Here is a 27739-nt window from a genome sequence, read left to right on the forward strand (position 1 = left end):
CTTTTCCCTTACAAATAAGAAGCCTGATGTCCCAGGTAACTAGTGGCATAATTGGGACAATATTTTTTAAGTTTCTCTGCCCAGAAAGCACTGCTGCCTTCTAAATATTTTTATCATGTACATGCCAGTTTTTAAATAACAAGGAGTCTAACTTTTCTTGTTTATATTAATACTCCTGTAAATTAAGCCTGTAATAGGTGCTAGCTATTTTTTAAAATGCTAAATTTATAAATCTACTGAAGTCCTCTTCCAGAGTTTAACTATGGTATGCAGTTCTCTGGGGTTGTTGGACCAGAGGAGAACCAACTCTGACAAGTCCTGGTAAAGTAGAAGGGTTGTGAATCTGGGGTTCAGTGATGGATGAGATGTAAGACCAGTCCACAGAAATTTGGAAAGGCTCAGCAACAGCAGACTGACTACCAAATTGGGAAGTTTATGACTACCACTGCTCATTTAGACTATCTTCAGAGTTAAAAAAAGATCTCATAATGTGATTTGTAATGAGTCAATAGTCATGAAATATTCAAACATTTAAGTAAAAAAAACTAGGAAAAAAGTAAAAAATTAGCAAATCTGAAAAGGAATAAATGACTTATGGAAACAAAGTTTAGCCCTTGGAGCAGGGCTTCTTAACCTGGGGCTTGTAAACTTGTTTAAAAATATTTTATCAAAATATTTATCAAAATATAATTATAAATTATATTTCAATAGAATTAGTTTCTTTTGTAATTTTTTTGTAAATTATTATAGGCATTCACAAACATTAATGAGAAGTCCATAGGCTTCCCCAGACTGGGCAAGGGGTCCACCACACAAAAAATGGTTAAGATTTTTTACGGGTTATTGCCTGTAATTTGAGGTAACCTACAAATTTCAGATAAAAAAGAGAATTGAGGTCAAGTGAATTGCTCAAAGTCACGACATCAACAGAGGGAATATTCTTTCTCTTTATTGAAAACACGATACTTGTAAAAGCTATTTCCCATAATGCTTAAGAATACAAAACAATATTAGGCTGGCACACAGCGATAACAATGAGAAATCAAAAGTGAAAGCCCCTAAACCAGTTTCTTTTATGACCAGTAAAATAGGAAAAGTAAACTAACTGCAGAAAGTGAAGAAATCAAAGGATGGGAGGTGCTGCTGCTGGAAAAGAGAAGCTCATTAGAATTTTGAAGTACTTTTTGTAAATTCAGTCATATATTTTTAAACAAAGCTGACTTATTAATGATTTTTGGTTTTGAGTTCACATCTATAGTGTGAAGTTTACAAATGTACCTAATATTTCATTGACTAATGTTCTCTTCTCTAAGCCCCAGGACTGCATTTTGCAGCATTCTTTAAACCTAAGGCTGACGCTAGTAGTCGTATCTCTTTAAAAAAAAAATCCGGGGAGAGGGAGCTAATTCCTCTGCTGCATTGAACTTGGTTAGATGCACAGAGCTGCAGCAGTAACCTCGCATCTCACTCAGAAATCTGCTGATGGTACATCCTCATGCGTCAATGATCAGTGCTTGTTTGCAGGTCCAACTGGATTAAAAAGAAAACCAGGAAAGGCGCAGCGTAAAGCAACTAATGGAGAAAGGATTGAATCTCTCCGGGCGATCGGTCATCTTATTCTCTGAGGGTTTGTCGGAAAACAGGTCAGTAGCCACTGCAGTTCTCTGTGGGAGCTGCTGTTAGAAGTTATCTTAATTATGACAGTGGATCTCGTCTGATGGAAAAATCATCTTGTCTCTGACATGTAGTAAAAACTGTCAATAGTGTTTCAATTAAGCAAGGTCCTTGGGCACCGTGCCTTTCAAGGTTGGGGGTGAGGGGAGAGTTGGCAGCTGCAGTATCACTAGACAGATTAATGGGGTAAAGATGTCCGTGCTAGTTGGCTTGGGAGTCTGGGATTCTTTGTTACAGTGTTCCATTAAAACGCTCGGGGCACTGCTGCAGCATAATGCATTTGGAAAGATATGTTTCGGGATTCCATAAAACAGTCCTTAATTTGTGATTCCTATTTGGCTTTATAGTAACTGACAGTTTTAAAAGCACTTATGTCAACTTAGATGTCATTAGCTAAAGATCCGAGATTCGTGTGTGTAGATAAAATTAGTTCCTTGATTTTAATTTTAATCTCTTGTTTTCAAAAACTGAGAAAAACCTAAATTATATATTTATATACATATATGTATGTGTGTATACACACATATGTGAATATACATGTATATATGAAACTCTGTGTTTTTATGAACAGAGCTGCATTAGCATATGATAAATAGGAAATGGATCTATACTTTCATTGGAAGGGAAAACTCCCAAGTCGAAGAAATTCCCTCAGCCAACAATGCAGGTCCTTACCTTTTTTACAACTTAGTAGTTTTTAAGTCACTTGTCTATAGCCGTGGTGTCAAACTCAGATAGGAATAGGGGACCCCATACTCAAGGCTACATATTGACTCAGAAAGGTAAATATTAACGTTATCTATGTTTTTTCATATTTTAAATTTTATTTTGTTAAATTTTTCCCAATTATATTTTAATCAGATTAGAAATATACTTAAGAATTTCAGGAATACATGTAATTCATGATCAACAGGCCATATGCAGTTACATTTCTTGTCTGAAACCTTAAGTGATTTGTCCGTGATCACAAAGTCAGTTTGTATCATAGATGGACAGCTCATACTGGCACAAGGTCAGCTTTCTATCTATTATGACCCACAGCCTCTCATACTATAAAATTTAAATATAACTGAAATTTATTTTCCCTGGAAGTGTAAAGATTGACAAACACTATGCAGGAAGACCTGCATTTAAATTCTGCCTTTGACACATACCTTACCTAGCTGTGGGACCCTGGGCAAATCACCCCACCTTCAAGGTTTTAAGAAATTCTCTAAAATAACAGTTTACAGAGGTTACATATTTGAATCTGTGTGAGACATTTCCACACTAATGAAATCAGAAACCTAGACCTCTTAAACTTCTCCTTGCATAAAAGTTCACCATGTTATATCATAAATTAAAACTAAACTTTCCATTATCATCATTGTTTGGCATAAAATTGTAATTTGTGTCTTTCATTCTGGTAATACCCTCCATTTTTATATTACTTTTTCTGGTTTGGGGGTTCATTTCTTTTCCTGCTTAATCTAGGGGCCCTCATTTTTCTTTACCTTTTTAAATTGAGTCAATTAAAAATATTTTATTTGAGCAACTACATGTGCTAGCAACTTACACTACACTTTAAAGGGGATTCAAATATAGTCTCTGTCTTCAAGGTTTTTTACAGTAGAAGACAGATGACATAGAAAGACAACCACCTACAAAATTGAATCTAAACAATGAAAATTAAAGGCATAAGATATTATGAAAATTTTGAATAGAAACACATAATTTTATTTAGGATATCAGGGAAAGTTTCATGAAGGAGGTGACATCTAAGTTATACTTTGAAAGATAGTATTTCAGGGCAGCTAGGTGGTACAGTGGATAGAGCACCAGCCCTGGAGTCAGAAGGACCTGAGTTCAAATCTAACCTCAGACACTTAATAATTGCCTAGTTGTGTGACCTTGGGGAAGTCACCTAACTCCATTGCTTTGCCAAAAAAACAACAAAAAAGAAAGATAGTATTTCAACTGGTAAAACTATAGAGGAAAGAATTTCCAGAATTTCCAGATGTGGCGGACAGATGACCAACACAGAATATGTTTGAGGAAAAGTAGTACTATTTGGGTAGGTAACATGTAGTGGGCTAGAAGGATAAATCAGGGCCACATTATGGAGGACTTGTAATATCAGGCAAAGAGTGTTATATTTCCCATTGCGGGTAATAAGGAAGAATTTTTGAGCAATAAAGTAAGTAATGGGTGCTTTAGATAGATGATTATGACTACATTCGAAAGATTTGAGTAGGGAAACTAGTTAGCATATTATTACTGTAGTCCAAGTAAAAGATAATCAGAATATGAAAGAGGGTGGTAATAATGGGAATGAGAAAGGAAGAGATGGATGTCATAGATATTTTAGAGGAGAAACTAAGAGAATTGATCACTTTTGGACAGTGGGAGAAATGGTTAAAAATGTTTTCAAACCTTCAGAAATTGGTTGAGGCAGAAAATATTCTAAAACATTGCTTTAGGATTAAGATGAATATGTTGAGTGTGCAGGAAGAACATTCTAAATGATATAATAGAAGGAATATTGGAATTAGTAAAAACTGTGTGTGTGTGTGTGTGTGTGTGTGTGTGTGAGCATAGAGAGAGAGAGAGAGAGAGAGAGAGAGAGAGAGAGAGAGAGAGAGAGAGAGAGAGAGAGAATAAAGGTTAAGATCCTTGTTCATAGTCACTCATCTAGTAGGTGTTAATTTTTGAGACTGGATTTGAACTAAGTCCTCTGGAATCCAGGGCTAGTTCTTTATCTACTACACTACCAATTGGAGAATCTTGATTTGAATCCTTTATCTTATAATTATTGATTATGGGGGAACAATTTGGTCTCTTTGTGTCTGTATCTTCGTCTATAAAATGTAAGTTTGTTACTCCCATATCATAGATGAGGAAAATAAGGTTCAGAGAAGTCAAATGATTCAGATGCGATTTTAGAGGAACATACAAAGAAAAAAGAAAAAAGTCAAGGTCAGAATTTTGTGGAACACCTGCATTTTAGGGGATGCAGGGAAGAAAAGACAATTGACAGAGGAATGATCAGCGAGGTAGAAAGGAGAAAATTTCAAGAAACACAAGGTTAAACTATATCAGAAGATTTAGAGAGAAGGACAACTGAGAAAAGGTCTTTGAATTTCAATAGAATTACCCTTAAGGGAACAGTTTCAGTTGATTGGTTGAGGCAGAAAATAAACACAAGGGATTGCAAAGGGTGAGGAAGAAGCAGAAGCTGTAACTGCAGACTACTCTTTCAAAAAGTACATTAAGGAAAGAAAGGGGAAGAGCACAATGATAGCAGGTTGCCTCAGACATTTACTAATTGAGTGACCTTGGGCAAATCACTTAACTGCTGTCTGTGTTGTGAGGAACAAATGGTATAGTCAGTGCCTTCTATATAGTTGGTTCTATATAAATGTTAACTATCATTATTATAACTATTATTATTATAATCAGAGAAGAGTTTTTTTTTTCAGGAGGTAGAGACATAAGTGTATTTGTGAGAAAGGAGCCAGTTGAGATGGAGAGATTAAGGGTTTTCAGAGGAAGGGAAATTATAGATGTAAGAACTGGAGGGATCCCAGACCGTGTCAAATTCAACCTTTTCATTTTATAGATGAAGAAGCCAAGGTGCTGAAACAGGAAAAAAGTTGGAAGGATAGGATATTGTGGTCAAAGAGTGGGATTTCAGGGTTCACATTCTGAGAGGTAAATTATTCTACTGATATCAGAAGTTGATGGAAGAGCCAGGTCATTGAAGCTGAGGTGTGTAAGGCAGTGTTAATATGGGCAAGAAGTTGCTAAAATGGGGGCAGGGGCAAAGTAGAGAAGATTTATGAACCAAGCACTGAAGTAATTAAAGGTAGACAGTAGGAGAATATCCTGGAGGTTAGTAATACCTGCTAATATTTTTGTAGATAAATATGATATGGCTGAGAAGAATACACACACACAAATTTTAAAATGAAGAAATACAAAGTAATTTCAAGAGGAAAAGAGCTCTGATAACTGGGGAAATCAGGAAAAGCGTCAAGAAAGACATGGTCCTTGAACTATGCTTGAAAGGTAGCTAGAAGGTAGAATTCCATAAGCAGCAAGTGAACATGTTTCAGTCATATAGAGATCATCTTTGCACATAGGGGTGACAATAGATGGTATTGTTGGACCAGTAGATTTCTAAGGATCTTTCCAACTCTGAATCCATGAGACTGATGCTTCAGTGTTGTCAGGAGAATTTTGATGCAGTGATAAAGGGAGACTCTCTGAACATGCCTAATGTAATACCTTATACAATTTGGTTAGCCTAATAATTTATGATGATAGTAGATTCATGAGATTTCCTAAACCTATGAAGGATCAAGTTGAAGATCAAAAAGCTTCTTCCATGGTTATTCTGATCTTAGAAATCAGAGGATTTCTTATTATACTAGTTATATTTCCATTGTGTTGCCTTTCATTTCCTAATGAACTAGGTGATTAATAGTAAATCATTTTTAATGACTTTGGGCCTCTGTTTCCTCATCTATAAAATGATGGGATCGGATAAACTAAATCTGGTTTTTCCATATTTTTTGGTAATGGTCTTGATGAGAGGATCTAAATTATGAGCTCCCTTTAGATCTGCTCTGAGTATCCTTTCTGGATCCTTGCTAGACTATTTCTATTCTAGTTATGACTTAATTACTGACTCTGCTGTTCCTGCTTCTGCCGAAAGTCCCTCTGCTGCCCCTAATTTTGCCCAGGGTTTTTTGTCTTCTGGTATCCCCTTATCAGTGCCCTCTGCCCAACTTGCTTAGCCTTCTTGTCCTTTTATTTTATGTGAGGATCAGGATCTACATAGAGACTTGGTTACTTATTTTCAGCACCTTTGGTCTTCTTTGATGTCCCCAAAAAAGCTTCCTTTACAGGTATTTATAATTTAATTATACATTCTGTCCCTCCTGTCCTCCACCCTCGAACTCTTCATGCTCTTAATGGTTTGTCTTAATCTTCCTGTCCTGGCTTACCCATTTCCCTGCCATTTATTCTCCTAGACGTGTTGTCTCATTTAAACTTCTTGATTGGAAAAACCATTTTTGCTTTTGTAGTTATATCCTCAGCATAGTGTTTGGCATATAGCAAGTGTTCAATAAAGCTTTTGATTCATTCATCCTTAATTGCTTGTTCAGTGGAAATGAACTCTCTCTATTAAAATCATTTGTATGTGTCAGAGAGAACTGAATTTCATATGTATGGATTATATACTTTCTAAAAAGAGTTCATCCTCTGGTAGTATCTTTTTAAATTGTGATAGAGTTTCTGTAGGTGCAGGGTTTAATATTTTATATGCTCTAATAAGGAATAGTCTTCGCAACATAACTAAGGATGGTAATTAGTGGATGTTTTTGAATAGTTGTCTCCAGTTTAGGGTCATGAATTTGCTTTTGTCCTTTAGTCCTAATGTATATAATATAAAAATCAAAATGAATTGATTTTCCTCTGTTTTTCATTAATCAGCTGAACTCAAGTCCTTCATTCTGGCTGTAGCCCAGCAGGCTTTCTTGCTATTCCTCGAACTTGGCATTCTATCTCTTACCACCATGTCTTTGTGTTCATATTATTCTGCATAGAATCTCTCCTCACTCATTCCTCTAAGAATTCTCATTTTTCTTCAAAATTTTTATTTGCTTATTTTAAAATGTTCATTTTATTTTTTTAATTCTGAACAAAATAAGCAATCCCATATATACTGTAGAATAGGAAAGGATTATAAACAAAATTACAGATTTCAGTTACACAGAGTTTGCTTTTCTTTTTAAGTATGTATATAATAACTTCAGCATGTAACTTTCAAAACTGTCCTGCTGTTCTGTGATTCCTATTGACCTTATTTCTCTTCTTATTTTTTGAGGATAGAAAAATTTTACTTCAGACATCCCTCATTTGATAGGTATCAGCTTTCTTCAACATTCAACTCTGTTGCCAACTCATAAGAGAAGTTTTAGTTACTAAGGCTCTCTCTTTCTTCCCACTGTTTCTCACTTAGTAAACATTTTTTTTATAGATAAATAATTATAAGCACTTATTGTGAGCATGATCCCATGTTATGATATGAATATATAAAGACAAAAATAAAACAAGGACCTTAAATTCTATGGAGGGTAGACGCATAAATACACAACGATTTTCAAGAAGAAAAGAGTACTAACTGGATGGAAAGAATCAGAAGATACTTCATGTAAATTTAGGTGATGAAGCATGTGTTATTCCTTGAAGGAAGCTAGGGATGCTTTTTAAAGAAGAGATTAGGTTCCAGAGGGGACTGTCACCTGTGCATAGGAAAAAAAGAGACAAAATGTTGTTCACAAGGAATTTCTAGCAGACCAGTATGACTGGTAATGAAAGTTTGAGAAGGTGAGTAATATAAAAGTCCAAGACTGGACAGACAGGTAGGATCTACATATACTATTAAGGGTTTTAAAAGACAGGTTTATACTCTAGAGGCATTATGAGTCAGTGATGATTTTTGAGTAGGAAAACAACCAAAACACTAGTTTTGAAGGCTCCATGTATAGGTTTGGGGGGAAATATTGTGAATTAAAAGAAGACCAAGTAGGAAGATAAAGCAAGGCTATATAAGGGAAATAGATATGAGAGATGTGGAAGGACAGATGATTATATGTGACAATTTACTACATATGGAAGAAGAGGGAAGAGCCAGAGATGACTCTGATTGCAAATTTATTGACTGGAAGGATGGGTTATAGTTTCAATAGAAATAGGGACTTTTGAAAGAAGGATGGAAATATGAGTTCCATTTTGGATATCTGAGTTTGAGATATCCTTGAATAAGGGCACCTAGATAGTGCAGTACATAGAGCACTGACCTTAGAGTCAGGAGGATGGGAGTTCGAATCCTGTCTCTTACACTTACTAGTTGTGTGACCTTGGACAAGTTACTAACCTGATTGCCTCACATTCAGGGCCATCTTCAGTCATTCTGATTCATATCTGACCACTTGGACTCAGATAACTCTGAAGTAGAAAGTGAGGCTGGTGACTTAGCATAGCCCCTTCTCACTCCAATTCAATTCATGTACTTGTCATGGCATCACCTCCCTGATGTTGTGGTCTTCTTCAGAACAAACATTGTTATCCTTGAATAAACTGGATATATAGAGATAACTTGGAAATATAGAGATGTATTAGAACTAGATATACAGATTTAGGATACATTTGCACAAAAGTAATAATTGAACCCATGACAACTGATGAGATCAATTAGGGAGTAGAGAGTAAAGAGCAGAGTAAAGAGAGTAGTAAAGAGATAGAGCCTTTGAGGATATTCCCCAATGAGTGGACAGAAGAAGGACAATTAGGTAAAGAAGATTGAAAAGGAATGGCTAGAGAGAGAAGAACCAAGAAAGAGCAGTGTTACAAAGCCCAACTGAGGAGAGAATATACAGGGGAAAAAAAGAGATGTTATTCCTAAAACTCAGATCAAATCATGTTGTCCTCCTACTCATCCAACTCCCATCACTCCCTACCACTTTTAGGATCAAATATAAAATTCTGAGTGAGTTTGTTTGACATCCAATGCTAATAATAATAACCTAGTCACTCCCCCTTCCCTTTCCAGTAATGATATACCATATAATCTTTGAGCCAGTAATACTACTGGTCGTCTCTTCTCTGGCTTCCCTGGCTTCCACTAAAATGAAGCTACAGTCCCATCTTCAACTAGAAGCCTTTCCATATACCTTCTAATTCTAGTGCATTCTCTCTCTCTCTCTCTCTCTCTCTCTCTCTCTCTCTCTCTCTCTCTCTCTCTCTCTCTCTCTCTCGATTATTTTCAAGTTTTCCTGTATATAGATTGTTTGCACATAGATGCTTGCATTTTGTTTCTTCCATTAGTTTGTGAGCTCCTTGAGGACAGGAACTGTATTTTTGTTTGTTTGCTTGTTTGGTTTTTTTTGGTTGGGGGGCAATCCCCAGCACTTAGCATAGTGACTGCATCATGGTAGGTGCTAAAATGTGCTTATTGACAGACTGGTTGATGATGTCAAAAACTGCAGAAGTTAATATAGTATAAAGACTAAGAAAAGGCCATTGGATTTAGCATGGCCATTACTTGTAACACTGAAGCGAATATCTATTGTATCCTTTGGTAGGAGGATTGTTTTTTGTTTCATCTTTGTATTCCCAGTGATTGTACTTTGCAGAAACTAGTTGTTTACTAAGCATACCTATTTCATGTTTAGCTTGATGTCACTAAAAGGAGAACTGTTGCACAAAGTTATCTGTGTGGTTGCATCTATCAAAGAATTTTGTATGTTTTTAAAATATGTATGGGTGACACTTTACTGGAGAAGAGTTTTTTAAGGTTTGATTTTTCTCTAGAGAAGCAAAGAGTTTTTTTTATGATTGGCAAACAATAAACAGTGACATATTTTCACTTTTTCTTCAGTTGTGCAATGAATTTGGATACTAATTAAATTACAGTGACTTGGTTCTTTTGGGATCATTTCAAACTAATTTTTCCTATTTAATTTTAAATGAGAATATTATCTTACTCTATTCAAAATCAAACTTTTCATTTTACATAAGCATAGACAACGATTGCTTGTTGATAGTCAATAATTATATTGCTATTTAGTTTACATGCTCATATACACTTAGCTATAGAATAGATGTCAAATAGTGGTCAAGTTGGCAGTCACCTTGTCACTTCAAATAAAATAATTTATTCTTCGACCTATATAGATGTTGTTACAGTATTTGCCATGTTTGCTACTTTTTTTGTTTATTGATTGATAAGAATTTGACTTTTAACCTTCTTTGCAAAGTTTCCTTTTTTAACCAAATTATTTTTTTTGCTGACTCATTTTATTGACATTGAGAAGGACATGATGAATATAAAGTAAATAAACAGTCCTTTCTTTTGCAATGTAAAGTTTCAATGATACATTCTCACTCTGCTGCAGTAGATTTAGCCATGGAAAGATATATTTGGTAAATTGGAGCTATATTATGAAGTTATTTTGCTGAAAATGCTGGTGCTTTATATTTAACATTGTTCAATAAAGATATGTAGAAAGTGTGCTCCATCATCATGGCATTTCTAAAATGAAATTATCCTTCTCCTCTGAATAATAATTGCTTTTCACTTTTCTTTCTATATTCTTAACTGCAGCAAATTATTTTGTGCACCATATATTGTTTTACATGAAAGTTACATTTTTTAGCTTTTAGATTTTTGCTGCAAAACACTTTTACTTCAAGAAAAGGACATCTGAAAAAAAAATAAAAATAAAATATGTTATTTGAAAGTCAAGTATAGGACCAAGAACATTAAACTAGACATCAGGAGATTCAAGTTCTTGTACAGTTGTTCTGCTTAGTAATCACATAGTCTTGGAAAAGTCATTTGACATTGATTTATCTCAGACCCTTAATTTTCTCATTTGTAGAGTGGAAATAATATCTGCCTACCCTACTCATAGGATTGTTGTAAAAATTAAATGTTATATAATGTATATAAGATACTTTGAAAAGGCAAAGTGCTTTAGTAATATATAATATATTATTATTGTTATTATTGTTATACATTGCTACTTTTTAAAAACCCATTCACACAACCTCATACATTTATTCCTGTTATTTTAATCCCTGAAAATAATTGGCACCATTCACAAATTTCAAGATATCACTACCTCAGGTCCTTTATAGTTTCTCAACTTGTTAACCTCTTCAGTAAACTTAGGTTCAAAGGTTATCTCATTACAAATGATTCTCAAATTTCATTTCTAGTACTAGTCTACCTCTTGAGCTGCATCATTGATCTATTGGACATTTCAGTTTGGATTTTTCTATAGGCATTTCAAACTCTTTATGTCTAAAACAGAATTCATTATCTTTTTCCCCAGATCAGCTTTTCCTAAACTTCACTCTTTATGTAAAATTATGCATATGGGCCTTCTTACTAGCTGGTAATAGTTCAACATGTATGAATTGGAAATATCCTATTAACAGTTGATGGATGCCTAACTGGGAAAAACATACAAAGAGAAAAGCCTAGTAGTATAGTTCAGTCTTGGATTTGGAGTCAAAGGAGCAAGACTTCAATTTCAGTACCGTGAACTTGCGCTAGTCATTTCTTGTCTTGGTTTCTTCATTTGTCAACACCACTAAAATGACTTAACAACAAAAAAAGAGGACGTTGAACAAAATGATCCTAAGCTTCCTTCCATATGTAAATAGCTACATGCTTTTCTAAGAAACATGCAGATGGTAAGAATATGAAGTAGGACTTTGAAGGGTGGTAGTAGATATGTTTTTCTTTTAAAAAAGAGGTTGATAGGGTTAGATGAGTACTTGTAGACTGAGATATGAGAAATCCATGTTGCTTGGCAGCCCTGCAATGCATCAGGCAGTTTATAATTAGAAAGTCCCTGGAGCTGAGGGGTAATACTGTATATTGAGGGGGAATGACTTTTCATTGCCCTTCTGTTCACTTCTCTCTCTTGCTTTCTTGTTTCTCTTCCAGGATTACAGAACTTGTATAACAATGCAGAAATAATGATACTCATTTGTACTCTACCTTTGCTGAGATGAGAGGAAGTCAGAATAGAACAAATTTAAAATCATCTTTTTTTCCACATTGTAAAAGGAACCTAGAAGAATGCAGAATATGAACAAATATTTGGTGGGAGGAAATTCAAGAACTCCTAAATACTGAGTGATATTTTATCTTAATGACTGCTGAGAGGGGTGGAAGGAGAAAGACATAATTCAAGAAAGTGATCATCATATCAGATATATGATGTAAGAATAAGCACAACCATGTTTTCTCATATGAGATAATGATTGAGCCCTAACAAACGACTTTTCACTGGTCAAGAAAGTTGGAATTTTGATGTGAACAAATCATCATAGAAGAAAAGAGAAAATAAACTGTGTTTTGGTAGAAAAATATTTCATGAGAAGAAATAATGGAGACCAAGGATAATATCAGGTACGTGATCTATTATGAATATATATATATAGATATTACACTTCAATATACTTCAATAATAGTGAAATTTCATTGTTTAATGATTATAAATAACATATGGTATGTAATTACTCTTAAATTATATGGCTATATATTATGTAGGCTATGTTATATGGATTATATATAGCTATATATAATGACAAATCAAAACACTTTAAAGGGGAAAGTGAAACCAAAGTTTAGCAACAGAATCTCTACATGGATATTAGCTTAAAATCTAGAGAGTTAATTTTTTCTTTTATAAGCTTTTTTATAATAATTCTTGACTTTGTGTTGGCTCTTTTAATTTGCTAAATTGGCATTACTACTAAGTCTACACATTGAAGAGGGAAATATGATGGTCAGGAAACAACATATTTATGGTTATATTTTATTATGTTATATTATTTGTATGATTTATTTCAGGAAACTTGGTCATTGTAAATCCTTATTTTTTTACTAACTGCCCCTAAAGTTTTTCCTATATAAAGTTAATATGCTGCCAATATATTTTACCTATTCACTTCTACAAGGGAATATGAGGGGAAAATAAAAGAATACCATTTAAATGCTTAGAACCATATAAAATATAAGATGAATAACTGGTATACAGGAAATAATCTTCCTCATGCACCACCTTTTACAGTATGTGTTGATCTCATTTGGACATTTCCTAGGTGATGATCTTGCTTTTCAACAGATAAATTTATTTACAGTGCCTGTGGCATTCTGTCCAAACAGAAGATTTTATGTTTATATGTTGGACTTTAAGAAATTGATTTTATTCATAACTTGTTAATTAATGTAATGTCTTTAAGAAAAAATAGAGTAAAATTTCCTTTAGAAGATTGTTTTGTTGGATATTAGTCCCTGAATATACCAAAAAAGAAAACAGTGAGTTCTCTGTTTACCATTTAAGTGCTGTGGAAGGTTCCCAGAGATATTAATAACACTATTTAGGAGTCACAGAAACTGTCCTACAGAAAATAACAAAATAGGTTGAAAAGTTTTTTTTTTTAGGTTTTTCAAGGCAAATGGGGTTAAGTGGCTTGCCCAAGGCCACACAGCCAGGTAATTAGCAAGTGTCTGATGTCAGATTTGAACTCAGGTACTCCTGACTCCAAGGCCAGTGCTCTATCCACTGTGCCACCTAGCGGCCCCGTTGAAAAGATTTTTGCTAATTTTAAAAATATCAAAGAAATCACTTCCATTTTTCCTTTCACTACCTAAAGAATAGGAAGTCAATGGAGATATTATTATTAGGCATCCTTACTTGTAGATTTTTTCCATCTGGAAAACTATAACTCATCCATAAGGTAAAGTATATGAAGATATCAGCATTATCATCTTCATCATCATGATCAACCCCCCTGAGCAGTAGCTTACAGTAAAAGAGTAATAGCAGGTCAGAAACACTGGGGTTGCTTCTATCTGAACTCCTTTGAACAAGTTAAGAATAATGAAATAATAATAATAATAATAAAAATTTATATAACCATTTTAAAAGCTTGTAATCTGTGAAGTAAGTGCTATATTATTTTTCCTATTTTACAGATGAGGAAACTGAGGTTGAGATATTTTAAATGACTTGTGCAGAATAAAATAAGTGCCTGGGGGAAGGATTTAAACTCAAGGCTTTCTGAGTCCAAGTCCAATACCTTTATCCGCCATCAAACTACTTCTCCATAATAAGGAAAAATGGCATTAGTGTTTCTTTATCTATGGGTCGAAATTATGATTTTTTTCATGGTGTAATACACAGAATGCTGGTCTTAGAGTCAGGAAACTTTATAATTATTAGCTATGTGACCCTAGGCAAGTCATTTAACCTCTCTTTTCCTCAGCTATAAAATGGGGTAGGTATAATTATACCTACCTCCCAGGATTGTTATTAAGATAGCAAAAATAAGGCATTTTTATAAACTTTAAAGTGTTTCTATTTTTTAGTGCTTCTTACTTCTGTTAATGATTTATAATAAACAACTAGCACATAGCTTTTGGAGGGTTATATTATCTCATTTTATCCTTACCACCCTGGGAAGTTGCTGCAATTAGCATCCCTCATTTTATAGATGAGGAAGCTGAGCCAGAGGTTGAGTTACTTGCCCTACATCACACAGATAATATATATCTGATATGGAATTTAACTCATCTTCTATCCACTCTGCACCACTTTGCAGAGGTTAAGTGGAATGGCAATATGATGTAATGGAAAGAGTTGTCATGGGAATCAATTTCCTTGGTCCTAGTATTTATCCTATACTAACTAATTAGCTAACGTTGGCCTTTAAATAATTAAATATAAGCCAAGAGGTTTGAAACTAAATGACTTATTAGTTGGAAGTTCTCAAATTGTTTTGGGTGCCATTGATGTACTTTTAAATGTTTAACAATCTTTACTTTAAAAACTAAAGGATATTTACAACATACTTTTAAATTAAATTCTCATTATAAACATTTTCTCCATTGATTACATTAATCACTTTCTTAAGTCTATATAATTCACAAAACAATATATCAAGTCCTGATTTGTAGTATCTGCTGAATTCTGAGGAGGTAAATGCCTACACTGAAATTTTGCCAATAACTTCTTCCAGTCATGAGTAAGCTGGAACTAGTACCCCTTGTACACCTTTGACAGACTAATGAATCTTGCTAACTTCATCTCTGAATAAAAATTTTAAATGCATAAAATAGGATTACAAAAGAAAACTCATAATATTAAAATAGCTATTAAAATATTTTTTAAAAAATAGGGACAGCAATTGTTGAAAACTATCTTTGCATATAATTGGAAAAATAAATAAACAAAATATTAAAAAATTTTTAAAAAATTAAAAAAACAAACAAATAATGGGCTGCTAGGTGGCACAATGCACAGAGCACAAGTCCTAGAGTCAGGAGGACTTGACTTCAAATCTAGTCTCAGACAGTTGACACTAGCTGCCTGACTCTGGACCAGTCACTTAACTCTTAACTCCATTTGCCTCAAAACAAAACAAAACAAAAAAATAAGTTCATGGACCCCAGGTTAAGAGTCCTTTAACATCAAGATAATGTTCTTTCCTAACTCGAGGTCCCTATGACATCAAATATTCATGATGCCTTTTAAAAATTGCTGTTCAAGGCCATAGAGCAGTCCTTTCCTTAAAAAAATTCAGTAATTATTTCCCAGTTCATAATAGACAATTTTTTTCCTTTCTTTTCAAGGTCAGTACCTTATACTTGCCTCTAATGAATTTCATTGTGTTTATTTTTGAAGACTTCCCTAATACATCAAGATTATTTTGAATTTTCATCCTGACTTGCAAAGTGTTAGTTAGCTGCTTCTTCCAAATTGTAGTCACTTCTAAATTTAGAATTGTGGAAGCCTGCTTAATGAACACAATCTCTTTTCCATTAGTCAGTGATAAGGACATTTAAGTCGATTAGTTTTACCAATAGTCCTTTGAATTTAAAAAGGATCTGGAGTCCAAAAAATGAACTTGTATCAACATTTGGAGATATATCAGAAGATAGTTTAAATGGAAAATTTCTGAAAGCTTTCTCACCATCTTGACTTTGATTAATCAGTGGAGTCTTACTTGTAAGCAATTTATAGCTTAAGCAACAAGTGCTTAGTTTAAAGTCATTGGTTCATTCATGCCTGTGAAAAAAATATAAGCAGTATGGGGGAGGCTAGGTGGCGCAGTGGATAAAGCACCAGCCCTGGAGTCAGGAGTACCTGGGTTCAAATCCAATCTCAGACACTTAATAATTACCTAGCTGTGTGGCCTTGGGCAAGCCACTTAACTCCATTTGCCTTGCAAAAACCTAAAAAAAAATATAATCGGTGGGGAAATATGATATCACTGAATACAAAAGCTGTGAATATAAGATGATGTGAAATCTGCTATGGTCAAGGTTGACACACCAGCTACTTGTACTTGAAGATATGTATATGTATACATGTGCAAAGAGAGAGTATTTCCCAAGTTGATGGTATTGACTTCATCTAGTGTGCAAGGTGAATGATTTATTCTATACATTCAAAAATAGATATCTGCTGTGGTAACATGAAATTGTGACATCTGCAAGATGCCATCAATTCAGAAGAATATTATATCTCTATATATGAAATATTCAATATATGACATATAAACACATAAATGTAAACATGTGCATATAAAGATATATAATATATTAAACACATTATATGTACATTACATACATACATATATGTGTGTGTGTGTGTATATAAAATTAAAATGTTCTGATAAAAGCCAGTCAACTGAATTTTTGCCCAAAGTGGGTCTTTACATTCAATTTTAGCATGCATGGCATTTAAAGGCATGCTCTGTTTAAAGAACACATGCCTTAGTCTGGAGGGTTCTGTTGAAGGCAAAGCCCATTCAACACTGCTCAGAAATAGTCTTGGACTGAAATGAACTTTCTGAACTCAACCTGGACCTGATCCCAGAGCCTATAAAGTGGAAGTACTAAAAGAGCACGATATCTGGGATAGTGCACTTTAAGCCTGAATAAATTATGGAGGATCTGGCCATTTATATACCATAGTTATATAGCTATAGTTAAACACCATATGGGGATAGTCCTTCCTAATTAAAAAAAAAATTCAAAGTCTATGATGCTAGACTTACAGCTAACTTGGGAGGTGCTTTAATGACCAGATAAGTGAGACCTATATTTAAAATTCAAAGGGACCTTAAATATCATCAACCCAATTAATGGAGAAATTGAGACACTTCTTGGTAATGATGTGTCTAAATTCATTCAATAAATAGTTAGTGTAAGAGACAGTGGTACAAAAATCTGATTAATTTTTTTAAACTTCAAAGGAATGTGAAGAAAGTCATACTGTGTGTGTGAGGTAAAATGTTTTAGTAAAATAAATGGAGAAATTCTATTGCTTTTCTTTCAGATATTGAAATTGGCATAATGCATGCTCTTGATCTTTAAATCATAGCTCATATTTACTTAGCACTTTGTGGCTTTCAGAAACCTTTTTTCACAGTAACCCATGAAGGAGATAGTTTAAGTATTGTAATCTCCATTATACAGATAAGTAAAATCAACTGTGATTTGCCTTTATTCACAAAACTAATGAATACTAGAGATAGGCATTTTCAAGTCTGCTGCTTCTCTCCCTCCTTTGATAGGTCAATTTTTTTCTTTAGCTGGCTGCTTAGGCTTACATTATAAGAAAGTAAGAAGTTATTTGTGTTAAAGTTTTGACAAATACTTTTAAGAAAGGTAATTATATTATTATTGTCTTGTATCTGTCATCATGACAAAGAAAAGCTCAATTTTTTTTTTATTTCTTAGGAGGATTTTGATTTTACTTATCCATGCCAGACCCAAATGCTTTTTATATAGTATTAATTGAGCAAACATTCACTAACTTTAATAATACAACTCATGTGCATAGTAATTACAAAAGTGAATATGACATAATTTCTACCCTCAGGAAGCATATACTTTGTCAGGAATGTATCATTTTGCTGTTTCACAGGATTGCATTGTTTTCCAAATTAATTCTACATTAGTATACTTTTTTCGGTCTAATTTGCAAATATTTCCTTTCCCAAGTTAGTAGTATCAATTTTATCTAGTAAAGTAAGGTAAGTGATTTATTAGTATATACCTTAACAACAAATATCTTTGTTATGATGAGATAAAATTGCTACATCTAGGAGTTGCTATAAATTCAGAACAACTAATAGAATAAATGATGGAAAACTATGAATTTTCAAAGTGGCTCTGAGGGATCTAATGGCACATGAGAAATGGCAGTGAAAAAATGATATTTATGATATATGTATTTTTGATGCTTCACTAGACATTGACTTGAGGTATTTTGAAATTCTCTCTGGACAGTGAATCTTTATTCAAAGCTAAGATCTCAGAGCTAGGAGGTAGCACACATACACAAATATGAGGGTGTTTGGATAAATCTGCTTGTTTAAATAGCTGATGGATTCTTAAATTGTTTAAATGAACAGATATACTTAATTATTCAATTAAAAAGTTAAAGAATTCATCATATTTAACAAAGTTAAGCATTTTCTATGTACAAGATATTACAGTTAAAGCAACCTCAGGTCACTGAGCTAGAAAGGACGTCCAAGTTCGCAGAATAAAAAAACCTAGGGTTTGCCCAAGGACAACCTGGTAGTGTCAGAAGTAGAATTTGAACCTAAGTCCTTTGACATGAGAGCCAGTATCCTATGCTGCTAAAAGTAAAGATTTGTGTTACACTATTTTAATAAGTCATCTGCTATGATAGACTGCTTTAAGTCAAATACCTACCTTTCATTCATTCATTCACCAATCATTTATTAAACATCTGCTATGTTCAAGGCACCATGCTAGTCTCTTAGGACACTAAGAGAGACAAAAACAAAACAGACTGTCTCTAAGGAGATCTCATTCTACTGGGAACACAGAAGATAAATAAATACAAACAAAAACAGATGCAATATTGTTTTGGGGGTGTAGACTACTAACAACTGGTGTGGGGGGAGGAGGGAGGGAGGGAGAGAGAGAGAGAGAGAGCTCTTTTCTAGGAGAGAGCAGCTAAGCTTTGATGGTAGTGGTAGAAAATGAAATGTCAAGAATAGGCAACAACAAGTAGCCCAGTTTAATTAGAATATGAATGAAAAGGACTAATGTGATATAAATTTGGAAAAAGGAGATCAGAGATAGATTGTGATGGGTTTTAAATTCAAACAACGAAATCCGTATTTTATATTAGAACAATAGGAAACCACTGAAGATTCTCAACTAGTTAGGCTTTGTGTTAACATTCAAAAAAACAAACCTTTTCATTTCTTCTTAAAACTACCATTGCTCCTTCTCTCCCCTGTACTGCCTCCACATATTCTCAGCTGAAATCCTTGCTTCATATTTAACTGAAAACTTGAGACCAATCACAATGAACTCCCTCTTCTCCCTTCTTCCTAATTTACTATCACTCACCTGCCTTCTGCCATTATCTCTTTTACCTTATTTCACATGAAGAGGCGGCCCTACTTTTATATATTTTATTTTTTTCCAATTACATATAAAGATAGTTTTCAACATTTATTTTTTGTAAGATTTGAGTTCCACATTTTTCTCCCTCCCTTTCTATCCTCCTTCTCCCCAAGACAGCAATTAATCTGATACAAATTATGCTAAAATATTTCCATATTGATCAAGTTATGAAAGAAGACTCAAAACAAAAGAGAAAAAGCATGAAAAAGAAAAACAAAACAAATTTATATAAATGAAAATAGTATGCTTTGGTCTGCATTCAGACTCCTTAGTTTCCATCACAATCTTTTGAAATTGTCTTTGATCATTGTATTATTGAGAAGAGTTAAATATATCATAGTTGATCATCATACAGTATTGCTGTTACTGTGTATAATGTTCTGGTTTTGTTCACTTCACTTAGCATCAGTTCATGTAACTCCAGGCTTTTCTGAAATATGCTTGCTCATGATTTCTTACAAAACAATAATATTTCACCACAGCTTGTTCAGTTATTCCCTAATTGATGAACATTCCCTCATTTTTCAATGCTTTGGGTGACCCTATTCTTTACCTAGTCTAACCCCTTTACTTACACAGTTTCCCTGATTCCACCACATAGTCTTTAACAGATTTCTCTTCTGTCATCCCTACTCTCTTACTTTATCTCTACTTGTCTACTGGCTTCTTTCTTACTGCTTACAAACATACCCAGCTTTCCTTATCCTCAAAAAATTCTCACTTTATTTTTTCTGCTATTACCTTATATCTCTTTGCCCTTTGTGACTATGTGAAAGCTGTTTAACATAGGTACCTCTACTTTATCTCTTTTTACTCTCTTCTTTAATCCCAGGTCAGCTTCTGATTTTACCATGGTATCAAAAATTTTTCTCCAAAAATACCAATGATCTCCTAATTGCCAAATCCATTGACCTTTTCTCAATCTTCCTTCTAGATCTCTCTGCAGTCTTTGACACTATTGATCATACTCTTCTCCTTGACACTCTATTCTCTAGGTTTTTGGGACACCAGTATCTCCTGGTTCTCAGTCTCCTTTGTTAGAACATCATTCAAATCATTCTCACAAATTGCAATTGTCCCAAAGATTTCTGTCTAGGACCCTCTTCTCTCCTCCCTTTATAAACATAATTTGGTGATCTCATCAGCTCCCATTGATATAATCATCATCTCTATTCCAGTAATTCTCAAATCTATCTTGTCAGCTCTAACCTTTTTGCTTACTTCCAGTCTCCTACTGCCTTTCAGATACCTTGAACTAGAGGTCCAAAAGATATCTTAAATTCAACATGTCCAAAACTGAGCTTATCTTTTCCTTATATCTTCCCACTTCCAAACTTTTGAGGATACCATCATCTTCCTTGGCTCATCCTTGACTTCTCTCTCTCTACCATCCCCCTCCCCATTGGATCAGCAACCTTCTGGTTTGTCAGCCTGATCATCTCTTCCCTCTCTAATCCCTCCTCCATTTAACTGCCCAAGTGATTTTCCTAAAATACTGGTCTGACCACATCAATCCCAAATTCTGTAGATGGCAGTGGCTCCCTGTCATCTCCAGGATCAAATAGACAATCCTCTGTTTTACATTGAAAGCTATTTTCATAACCTACTCCACTCTCAGTTTTCTAGTCTTCTTATACCCCTCCTCCTTCCCCTCTTCCTTTTATGACAATGACATTGACTTTCTTGGTGGTTCTCAAAATGACACTCCTCCTGTCTCCGGGCATTTTCTCTGACTTTTCCCAAAGACTGCAATGCTCTCCCTCCTCACCTTCACCTACTGACCTTCCAGTATTCTTTCAAGTCCTATTCAAACTCCTCCCTTCCTCAGGAAGTCTTTCTCAGAGCCTCTTAATTCTAGGACCTTCTCTATTATTTCTTATTTATCCTGTACATTTTTCCATACTACATATTTGTACTTGAGTATTGTGAACTTCTTGAAGGCAGAAACTATCTTTCAACTTTCTCTGTATCCCTATTTCTTAGTATGGTGGTTGGTGGCACTTAAATCCTCATTGACTTAACTGACAGGTAATTTTTCTGGTTTAGTTTACATCCTACTTTTTTACCAAAGCTATTTTTAGTTAAATATCTAGAATTCTTTAAATAAGTAAAATTATAATCTATAAAAGTAATAATTTTGTTTAAAGTCTTTGTCTATTCTTATTCTCTTAATTTTGAATTTCTTTTCTCAATTTTCTTCTCAGCCTTGCCTCAACCAGTTTTAGTTATCAAGATCATTTTTATTTCATAGAGAGTTTAGTAGGCAGTCTTTCCTTATTTTTGAGAAAAAAGTAACAGGAATTAGTTGTAATTTGATGTTAGGTAGAATTCAGTTGTATATTCATCATTTAGGGCTATTTTTTTTCCTTTGGGGATTCCTTTATGACTTATTCAATTTCTTTTTCTGACATTGGGCAATCTAAAATCTTTTTTAAAATTCTGTTAATGTAGGTATTTTTTAATTTTTCTACATATTCATCCATTTCATTTATCAGTATTTTTTGGCAAATAATCAGGAAATAGTTTCTAATAGTTTCTCCTTCATCTGTTTTTATTACTCCTTTTTTAATTTTTTTTTTATTATGTCAATTTAGTTTTCCTCTTTTTGGATCAATTTAGCTATTGGTTTGTTTACTTTGGTGTTTTTTTTAAACAACTGGGTTAAAGATTTTTCTATTTAGGAATATTCCTTCCCTAACTCTACCTCTTCTTTTAAATCCTCTTCCCATCTATTGACCTCCAGGTACCAATCTATTAAGTTTTATTATTGCTATATTAAACTTTATGTATATTGCATATAATCAACTCTCTTTTGTTCAATTTAGAAAAGAGTTAGGTTCATGTGATTCCCTTTCCCACATTCTTTATACCATGTTTATATATTTTTCACAATTTTACAATTAAGAGAAGTAATAAGTTCCTCACTTTTCTTCTTCATTTCTTTCCTAGTATAGTCTTCCCCTACTCCCATTACTTTCTTTTTTTAAAACTTAGAAAACCAAACACAACTACACCCAAGCCATATGTTTGTTTTTTTAACTACCTTTGTGAACTTTTGAGTTCTTCACCCTCCTTCTATTAGCTAGCCAGCAAGTCTGAGCATTTATTAAGTATTTACCGTGTTCCAGTTTCTGAGCTAAGTTTTGGGAATACAAATACAGGCAAGAAAAAGTCACTGTCCTCCAGGAGCTTATATTCTCATTAGAAAAGATAATGTAGGGGACAGCTAGGTGGCACAGTGGATAAATTCCTGGAGTCAAGAGTACCTGGGTTCAAATCCAATCTCAGACACTTAATAAGTACCTAGCTGTGTGACCTTGGGCAAGCCACTTAACCCTATTTGCCCTGCAAAAACCTAAAAAAAATAGTTAACCTAAACTGGGTCTGTAAAAGGGGACAGGGTGTGAACTCCTTGAGAGGGATTTCTTTTTTATGCCTTTGCTTGTTGATTGACTGGTAGATATGAGGATATCTCACATAGAAATGACCAGAATATGTGGTGGAAGCCTGGATCTGGATAAGATAAAGTCAAATGGACCTATCAGAGGCTAGGTGGTTCCAACATTTAGTCTATGCTTCCTATGAAGAGAAGCTGGAGATGAGGTTTGAGTGGAGACAACATAATGTAGAGATGGTTGAAAAGTATTTCACTGTTCAACACCTTCTAATTGCTCAAATGTGTTTACCTTAATATGTTTCTCACATCTTGTCCCCTAGTAGTCTGATGAATAATAGATAGATTAGTAATTTATTTATCAAGGATCTTCAAGGTAAATTTGAAAATCTTCTATTAAAGTTCAATTTTTTTGCCTTTGTAGGATTAATTCAGCATTGCAAGGTAAATTATTGATATTATTTTTAGTTGTAAGCCTTGATTTTTTGTCTTTTGAAATGCTATATTCTAAGATTTTATATTTGGTTGTAGTTGTTGCTTCTAAGTCTTATGTGATCCTGATATGATTTCTTTGTATTTGAATTCCGTCTTTTCAGGTGCCTGTTGTATGTTTTCTATGATAATGAAAGGTTTAGATTTAACAATATTATTCCTGGCTGTTTTCATTTTGGGGGTTTCTTTTAGGAAGTAATTGATGAATTCTATTTTTACTTTGACCTTTTGATAATTTGGGCAGTTTTCTTTTATGATTTATTGAGATGTAGTGTTTAGGCTTTTTATTTGATCATGGTTTTCAGAGTATGGGTAGTCTTAAAAATCTCTCCTCAACCCATTTTCAAGGTCAGTTGTTTTGCTTTTTTTTTTTGTTTTTGCTTTTCTAAATTTCCAATCGGTTAACATTTTATATTGTCATTGACATCACTGTTTGGTTAGTTCTATTTTGTTTTGTTTTGTTTTCTGTTTTTTTTTTTTTTGCAAGGCAATGGGATGAAGTGGCTTGCTCAAGGTCACATAGCTAAGTAAATATTAAGTGTCTGAGGTCGAATTTGATCAGTCATCCATTGCAGCACTATTTTATGCACTGCACCAGATAATTTTATATTTTTAAGGAGTCTACCATTTAGGTAGATTTTTTTCCACCTTTTGTTCTTATTCTACTTTTTTTATATCCTAGTTTTACTTATATTTTTTGTTTTTTCCTAAGTCCTTAGGGAGAAGTCATTCTTTTCTTTGAGTTTCTGCTTGTATTTGTTTTGCAGTTAAGCTCTTTTTCTTGGGTTAATTTTTTATATTTTTCTTAGTTCATAGGATTTCTTAACTTTAATGTTTTCTTCTTGTTTATATATTCAACTTGAATTTGGGTTTCTAGGGAAAGATAATGAATTTTATTTTGTTCATGTTAAGTTTTTGATACTTATGAAGAGGACTAGATATACAGATTTAGGAGTCATCTACAAAGAGGAAATAACGAAGAGAGAATAGAAAAGAGTTCAGTACAGAGCCTTTGGGGTTACCTGCATTTAAAGTGTGAGTCATGGTTGTGACTATAAGAGAATAGTCGAGCAGATAGGAAGAAAACCACATTAGCAGTGCTGTGATAAGGATAGAATGATCAGTCATTTCAAAACTGTAGAGAAGTCAAGAAGAATAAGGACCAAAAAAAAAAAAACCCTTTGAATTTAAAAATTGATAGGTCTTTGGTAACTCTGAAGAGTTACCTTCTTATCTATCCTTCTTATCACAACACTGCTAATGTGGTTTTCTTCCTATCTGCTCGACTATTCTCTTGTAGTCACATCCATGACTCACACTTTAAATGTAGGTTATCCCCAAAGGCTCTGTACTGAACTCTTTTCTATTCTCTCTTCGTTATTTCCTCTTTGTAGATGACTCCTAAATCTGTATATTTATTTCCAATAAAGTGATCAGAAGTCAAACTGTAAGGGGATGAGAAGAAAGAAAAGAGAAGTAGAAACAATGAGTGCAAATGACCTTTTTAAGAATGCATTTAGTTATGAAAAAGAAACCCAATCCATCATCTCCAATATCCATTAAATAGACTTCATTTGAAGACTTCTAATTAGGAAAATTTCCTTCTTCTTGACCATTCCAGGTTAGGTTAGTGATAGTTAATTGTTAATACATGTTTCCTTATGAAATATGATCACATACTTTGCAATTTTCACTCATTGCTCCTAGTTTTGCCCTATAGACCATATAGAACAAATTAAATCCCTCTTCCTCAAGAAAACCCTTTAAATACTTGAAGAAAGCTATCATAATCCTCTGTAAATTTTCTCCAGGCTAAACACCCTTATTTCCTTCACCCAATGCCCATATGTTATGATGTTAAGAACCTTCCTCATCCTGGTCAAATTTCTCTGGATTCTATCCTACTTAGAAATGTTCTTCCTAAACTATGGTGCCCATTCCAGATAATTTGTAGATTAGACTGGCCATCTCTTCATTGATTTTGGATACTTTGCTTCTCTTAATCCATTTCAAGATCATATTAGCTTTTTGATTCCATTGTTAGTTCCTAAAGCTCCCACATTGTCTTCCAAGAAATTATCTTGAGATGACTCTACCATCTTGTACTTGTGATGTAGATTTTTTTAACCATGGGTACAAATACATATCAATATCAAATTTTAATCTATTAGATTCAACTGAACATTTTAACATGTCAAAATAGTTTTGGAAAATGACTGTTATCTAACTTTTGTCATTTCTAAATTATAGAAGGCTATTCTTACCCAAATCATCTATAAATTTGATAGTACTTTGATCCAGGTAATTGATTTAAAAAGGTTAAATGGCATGGGACCAAGGACAGGTCCTCTGGCTTAGAAACTACCCTTCAAGTTGTCTCTGAAGCATTAATAACTAATTACTTTTTGGATCTGGTCATTAAAGTTCTAAATCTACCTAACTGAGCTAATGTCTTGCCACCATCTCTAAACAGCCACAATATATGACCTTAACTTAGTCTCATTAAATTGTTCATGAGTATCAGCAAATTATCTTGCTCTTTCAAAGGTGTGTCACCTAGAAGGCCATCACTCCCTATCTTAAAGAATGGATACAGCATTTTATATGCATGGACATGGAAAATAACCCTTGAGGAACTCCTGCCTTAAATTTCCCTTCTTGTGATGTCTAGAATCAGTACCTAGAAAACTAGGGTTGAAATGGACCTAGTAGATCAGCTTATTTAATCAACCTTTCATTACTTTTAGGAAAACCTTTTTTTTCCAGTGATGGAGAAATCATTCCCCTCTCTTCCACACATAGGTACCTATATAAGTAACTCTTATTTTCAGGAAATCTGTCATTAGTTCTACCTGGCATCTGGTTTGCCTAAACTTCTACTCATTTCTTCTATTTCTACCCTCAAGTGTCAAGTAAGACAAAGTCTTATATAAATACATATACAATAAATAATAAATAAATAAATAAATAAATAAATAAATCTTATAAAGACTACATTTCCTTTTATTTCAAGGGTTCCTTAAATGGCATTGTTTCAGTTCAATTTTCTTGTCAATTTTAGTGATTCTCTAATAGATTGTACTCCAGGTTGTTGATGTCCTTACTAAAATAATGCTCTCAGAACTGACCACACTAAACTACCAACTTTCCTCATTCTGTTCTCTTTTTCTTTTAAGATTGCCATAACACATTCTTAGTTTCTGCTTGAACTGGGGTCTCAATTCATGACTTTTAAATTCAATTTATGAAATATTTCTAAATAATACACACACACACACACACACACACACACACACACACACACACAGCACAAGCCACTTAGCATCAGTGAAAAAAGTTACAGACACAAGTTCATAGAACTTAAGAGTTTGCTTAAACACTACAGAAAAACCATAGGTAGGCAACTTCCTTAGAAATTTTGGTTCTTCATTTCCCATGAAAGGGCAATAAATTCCAGGTCATTGTTGTCAAGCAGCACAAGAATTCATCAGACTGTAAGGTAATTATCCAATTAAAGATTGGATAATCATTTTCTGAGCTGCGTGCATCCAGGCTTTCTTGAATCTAGGCATTCAGGCCATTTTGAATTCATCAAATTTTTATGATTTAGTCACATTTCTCCATATTTTTGGTAAAGGGAAATAACTTTCTGATAAAATAACACATAATATTTAAAGTTTTTAATCAATGGTTACAGGGACTCTATAAGTATATGTCTTTCCTTCACCTCCCTTTTAGAAGGGAATTCATATTCCTATATCAACATTTTACTCTAGAATCTCCCAGAAGCTTAGGAGATAGATGATGAAGAAACTCTCCAAGAATCTAACTGCTTTGGAAAGCCCAATTTCTAATCCCAGGAACAAAATGGAACCTCAAAAGAGAAGGTAAGAGTTCCAATAATTATGCAAAGACATATAAATTGATATAGAATAAAGGTTGCAGAAATAGAAGAACCATATACAACTATTGCAACGTAACTGAAAAAATAGAAATCATAAATGGAATGCTATTGTATAACAAAGAAACTTGTATTTGATGAAGAGCTAAGAAAACCTACCTTTCTCACTCCTTTGCTGTGGTGAGAGATTGTGACTTGATGTGTTGGTTTTGCAGAACTGATTGCTTTCTTTCTTTTTATATTCTTTGCT

At 33.8% G+C, this 27739-nt stretch overlaps 1 long non-coding RNA gene across 1 annotated transcript; it reads left to right on the forward strand.

The window, feature by feature from the left end:
• Window positions 1-1161: 1161 nt before the first annotated feature.
• LOC141523827 (uncharacterized) lies at window positions 1162-27739 on the forward strand. Its single transcript, XR_012478613.1, has 3 exons — window positions 1162-1643; window positions 12182-12649; window positions 27365-27739. It is a non-coding gene; the product is annotated as an uncharacterized LOC141523827 (long non-coding RNA).

This window comes from Macrotis lagotis, chromosome 1 (assembly GCF_037893015.1).
Source record: "Macrotis lagotis isolate mMagLag1 chromosome 1, bilby.v1.9.chrom.fasta, whole genome shotgun sequence".
In the NCBI taxonomy this organism is placed as follows: domain Eukaryota; kingdom Metazoa; phylum Chordata; class Mammalia; order Peramelemorphia; family Peramelidae; genus Macrotis; species Macrotis lagotis.